The sequence below is a fragment of the Syngnathus scovelli genome, chromosome 1 (genome assembly GCF_024217435.2).
Source record: "Syngnathus scovelli strain Florida chromosome 1, RoL_Ssco_1.2, whole genome shotgun sequence".
Classification (NCBI taxonomy): Eukaryota; Metazoa; Chordata; class Actinopteri; order Syngnathiformes; family Syngnathidae; genus Syngnathus; species Syngnathus scovelli.
The window spans coordinates 3853151-3859063 of record NC_090847.1 but is presented as its reverse complement, the minus strand read 5'-3'; the positions used below and the strand labels follow the sequence as shown (position 1 = coordinate 3859063).

The 5913-nt window shown below is 44.1% G+C and overlaps 1 long non-coding RNA gene across 1 annotated transcript; it reads left to right on the top strand.

The window, feature by feature from the left end:
- Positions 1-239: 239 nt before the first annotated feature.
- On the top strand, positions 240-1174 carry LOC125981319 (uncharacterized). The gene is made up of 3 exons (XR_007485899.2): positions 240-409; positions 599-656; positions 1133-1174. It is a non-coding gene; the product is annotated as an uncharacterized lncRNA (long non-coding RNA).
- The last annotated feature ends 4739 nt before the right edge of the window (positions 1175-5913 follow it).

Below are 5913 nucleotides of genomic sequence, written 5' to 3'. Positions count from 1 at the left end.
GAACAAAACAACTTACTTTTCTACAAAACAAAGAAGGGCTGCATTTAGGTACGTAATAATTTTTAACAGAGCATGCTCTGTATGTTTCAAGAATGTTTTTGCGAGTGGTTTGTTTGTATGTGTTTGCTGGGGGATGGTTTGGTAAAGTTAACATCCTTTACTTTTCAAACGTGGTTAAAACTTATTCATCTTACGTTTTTAATGTAAGGCATTTTATGTTGCTTGAAATGTATGAAGTGACCCACTACTGTTGCGAGTAGTTGGAGTGAGCGTGTTGTTTGGGGGTATTCGCAGGGTATAGATCACAAATTTGAGATTTTCTGATGGCATGGCAAAGATGTAATTTCCCTTTTTACCCATGTTGTGATTTGTGACTCCAGATTTAGCTCAAGGAGTGGCACGTGAAAAGGTAGGTTTTTATCTTCTGATGTAATTCAAATGTGCACTTAACTTTGTTTTGCGCTCAATAGGGCTTGGAACTCTACTCTAAGGCAAATCACTTCAAAAGTTAAAATTGTGTTGTGTCATGTGATTAACAGCGGTTAATGGGTGAATTGTCAAATCAGACATCTTCTTTTTCCCTTTCCCTCTTTTTCAGACTCCAAGCCTGGAGAAAAGAGGAGCATCTGTATTAAAAACTGACCGGACTCCACAAGGTGCAGATTGATTTTTGATTTATTCTTGATTGTTGTAATCACAACTGCCTTGTGTTATCTTTGGAAATTGATCTGTTATTGGTGGTTCGAATATACTTATGTATGCTTAGCTTCTGTCGAGCATATGCAAAAAGTGTATGTTGTAATTGCAATCTTCAATATGGAACTTGCATTTATGACATGTCATTGCCTTGACTTTCACACTCCGGAAACAGGGGCGGATGTCAAAGTACAAAATCAAGGTTTAGCCTGTAGATTTTCATCATTTGGATAACAATTTGTAGAACAAGCAATTTTATCAGTACTATTTTAAAATAACGTGATTGGATATGTACAACAGCCAAATTAATTTGCACCACATTCAAAGGCACAGACAGAATGCCATTATTTTATTTTTTTTCAAACAGGGCAAAGTTTATCATTGGAGAATGATTCATTTGAATCTTGCAGCTAACATTTACTTCATTCTTCAACAGCTAGGAAGTGAGTGTGAAACGCGCATGACAAGGAAAAGTAAGAGTTTTTTGTAGGCATTAGTCATTTAAAAAGAGGTCATAGCTGCAGTAATTTAAAAGAGTATTTTATTTATATTTCTTTTTATTCTCAGAGTTTCTGAAGGTCATCGTGAAGCCCCTTCTGGCAATCCCTGGGCTGAGGAGCCTCAACTCTCGTTTAGAATGCGGAGAGTGGACGGTGCCCATGACTGATCTGGAGACCTTTTACATGATGCCCAAGGAAATAAATGACAAACAGGAAGCTTGGAATTGGTTAGTCAAAAATTTGGATGTGCGGACTTTGGCAGGGCACATGACACCGCCTCAGATCTCTTGGAAGCCTTGGAAGATGTGGATGGCAGTGAAGATGAGGCAGTGAGAACAAAAAACAAACTTAATAAGTGTCACACCACCTATAGTGACATACTGCAGCTTACTAGAGAAATTCTGTATACTAAGTTTGCAAAGCCTGAAATTCAGCTCCACGTTAAAGGAACGGAGGAAAAATGTGAGGAGGTGGAACATATTAATGATCTGCCAGAGCATGAGTTTGAAGCCCTACGTGAAGGCCTTTTGGAAGGGATCTATGAACTGGAGCAGAAGGTCCTAGCATGGGAACGCCTCGTGTCCGACCAAGTCACCCCCCATAAGCAGGCATTTTACAAACTCAGGAACAGAGCACGGGAATGTGAGCTAGGCTGAAGAAAGTCAAGCCGCATACCCAAGCCAGAGCCTATTGTAGCTGATGTGCAGCAAACTGACACCCAATCCAACATTTCAGAGGCTTCACCTTCACCTAGCCCTTCTACCATCTCGAAGCCACAGATCAGTCTAGAACGAACACAACTGCCTGTCTTTTCAGGAGACATGACTGAGTACTAGCGGTGGAAAGGCCGAGTGAGCGGAATTGGAACGGCGAGGGAACCCAATGAGGACTGCTGGTGTTGCGCATTTCCAGCAGCAGCTCCAGAAAATGTTCCCTGATGTTGCTGCAGCAGAGCTGGCCCGGCCTCACACCATGGACCTTCTAGTAAGTCACAGGAAGTGTCGTCTGGTTCCACAACCGTTGAAGAGGGAGGGTGACTCCAGTCATTAGCCGGCCATATGCCCCCAAGTCATTATCACGAGGCCAGATGGTCACATACTGCGGAGAATCTTGCACACAAAAGTAGTTACATAGAATCCAATGATAAAGAGTATATTTCTCCCAACAGCTTCTCACTCAAACCCTGGGTCCTGTCTGGTCAAAGTGGGAGGAGTGAGGAACACAATAGCTCAAGTAATGGCAGATTAGCAGAGCCCAAGACCCTGATACTCCCAAATCAGATGCGGGATGAAGAAAATAAGCCACCTGGACTAGGTTATGAGCCTGAATCTGATAAACTCCGCCTGCTAACATCAGTACACTTCTCAAAGCGATGCGAAAAGAAGAACCGGGCTGGATTTACGAGAAGATGAGGTCAGAGCAAACACCCCTGACCCTCTCACCCGACGAATGCTGTTGAGTCAGATCACAGGCATTTACGACCCTATTGGCCAAGCCTCACCCATCAAGCAAAAAGGTGTGATGCTTGTAAGAGAGTCCTTTCAGGAGGCACGAAAAGATAGTCCTGCCAAAGACACCTGGGATGACCCCATCTCACCACATCTCCGGGAGGCTGCAATAACACTCTTTGAGCAATGCGTTCGACAGAAGTTTCACTCCCCATGGAGCCATAGGCCATCCAATCGGAATCACCTTTTCCGACAGCAGTGAAGCTTCATATGGAGCCATTCTTTACCTTCGCTGGAAGACGGCGGAAGGAGTCATTGTAAAACTTGTCGAATCCAAGGCCGAACTCACCCCACGAGACCAAAAAAGTGATGCCGTTAAAGATTCAAAGCGTTTACTGTCATATGTACAAAAGGAAAGCACTTTTCTTTGTACAATGAAATTCTTTCACTGTCCGTTAAAGTGCCAGACAAGGTAAAGAAGATTAAAAGAAGGTTAAAAAGTAAAAAAAACACAAAATATAAAAACCACGTACTACGAAGGTGAGGGATGTGCAATATAGGCTAGTGCAAAAATGGCATTGTGCAACCGTTGTGAGAGCTATAGTGAATGTACTGTTAAAAAGGGGAGAATGCAGTGCAAAACAAAGTGAGTGTAAACAGTGTACAGTATAAAGCGCAGATCAGTGACTGAGGTAGTGATCTGGTCAGCTGTTTAAGAGTCCAATGGCCGTGGGGAAGAAAGAGTTCTTGAAACGGGAGGTTTTACATTTTACACTTGTGTACCTCCGGCCTGAGGGGAGAAGTGTGAACAGTCCATGTTGGGGGTGGGTGGGGTCTTTAAGGATGGACGCCGCCCTCCTGTGGACCCTACGTTGGTGGATACTCTGCAGAGAGGGCAGCGGAGTCCGGGTGATTTTGTCTGCCGTCCTCACCACTCTCTGCAGTCGCTTGCGGTCCGCAGCAGTACAGCTGCCGTACCACACGGAGATCCAGCTGGTCATGATGCTCTGGATGCAGCAGCTGTAAAAGTTGCTGAGGATCATGGGGGACATTCCAAACTTCCTCAGCCTCCTCAGGAAATACAGCCGCTGTTGAGCCTTTTTGACCAGCTGTGTGGTGTTGAGTGTCCAGGTGAGGTCGTCACTGAGATGGACACCCAGGTATTTGAAGCTGCTCACCCTCTCAACTTCAAGCTGTCGAATGAAGAGTGGCTGGCAGAACTGTGCGGGGCTGTATTCGCAATTCGCCTAAAAACCTACTTCGAAAAGCACAGTCACATCCAGGTTAATAAATGGATCCATTTAGTTGATAGCCAGACAATTTTTGGGGCCATCCAGAAGTATAGCTATGGTTTTCAAACTTTTTTGCAAATTGGGTGGGATAAATCCAAAAGGACGGACCTGTCGAGAGCTGGGGATGGGTCGACGGAAAGCCAAACATTGCTGACCTCATCACAAGACGTGCCCCTCCTGAAGACCTTGCTGAATATCAGCCTGGCAGGAAGGCCCTGCATTTCTCAAACTCCCCTTTGAAAATTGGCCTGTGAAAACTGCCACAGAAATCATCTCCTCAGTCACTAAAGAGATTAGGGGACTTCAAAGGAAGGCATTCTCAGCAACCGTCATGTCTGCTGGAGCCCAGCCCTGGAAATGGCCAGCCCGAACCATCATAGCTCTCGTGAATCTGGCTGATTTAGCTCTCTGACTCGTCTGTGTGGGGCTGTCGGCTGGCTGAAGAGAGCAGTGGACATCTGGCTGGGTAGCCGCATCCATACCCCAGGCTCCTTAATGTGGGAGGCAAGAACTCACCTGACCGCAGAATGATGATAATGATGATGATGATGATGATGATGATGATAGAACTTTATTCATCCCACAGAGGGGAAATTTACTTAATTTATTTAAAAGAAAGAGTTGCTGCTTTCAAATTCTTAGCACTTGAGGCTCAAGATGGAGTCACGTTTCAGGACACAACCCTTGATCGCCTAGTCGTTCAGAAGGAACCAACTTTGGGTCTATTAGTTTGTGGAGGGAGAGTCCATTGCATGGATGCTGACAAAACAGCTTTACTACTGATTCCATGCCAGTCATGGCTCGCAACCCTACTGGCCAAAGAGGCCCATAAAGAAAATCATGAAAGTGTTGCTTCGACCCTCCTACGAACTCGGGAAAAAAAAAAGAAGCCATGATTTTAGTCATAGTGGTGAACGCAGAATGCTGCCACTATGCTCAGCACATGCACACACTTGCGTCATGCATAGTGGTGAACGCCGAACGCTGCCACTATGCCATCACAGTTGCACATCACGAAGATCACGAAGATCCATAAATATGTACTGTACGCACCGCCCCACATTCAGGCAAGACACTCCACCCCTGCCATTGGATGTGCCGTACAGTTAAGGACAAAATTATTAGCCCCCCTTTGAAAATGTCATTATTTTTTGAATATTTCCTGACTGCTACTTCCTAGAGCAATGACATTTTTTCACAGCATTTATGAGCATATCAGATTTATTAGGAAACCTTCATTATACATAATTTTGCTCAGAAGCAGAACATTACATACAAAATCAAAAAATACCATGGTCAAAATTATTAGCCCTTTGGGAGTAATGGTTGACCTGTTGAGTTATATTCCAAAACACTGGTCTAACAAGTTGTTAAAACTTTGCCAAGCTCTCAATGATTGACCTGAAATCAAATCTAGAGGTTGCTTTCAATATTACGCTTGGCTAAAGTTTACCTGTGGTTCACATTAGTCTGCAATCATGGTGAAAGGAAAAGAAATTAGTCTTGACTTAAGAAAAATAATTATTGATGCTCACAAGGAAGGAGAAGGTTATACAAGTATATCAAAGCAATTCAAAGTCTCAAGAACTGCAGTCAGAAGCAATATAAAGAAGTTCAAGGAAATTCACACAGTGCAGAACAACAAAGGCAGAGGCAGGAAGCGAAAGATTTCAAAATCTTTGGAAAGAAAGGTAGTCAGAGATGTATCGAAAGATCCACGAACAACTGCCAAGACACTAGTTAATGACTTGGGGAAGTCTGGAATAGATGTTTCAAGGAAGACAGTCACAAGAGCCCTGCACAGAAATGGTCTGCGAGGGTGCAGACCAAGAAGAACACCACTCCTTCAAAAGAGACACCTTTAAGCGAGATTGCAGTATGCTCGGGACAACATGGAGAAAGGCGATCAATATTGGAAGCGTGTTCTGTGGTCAGTTGAGACTAAACTGGAGCTGTTTGGTCACCGAGATGTAGCCT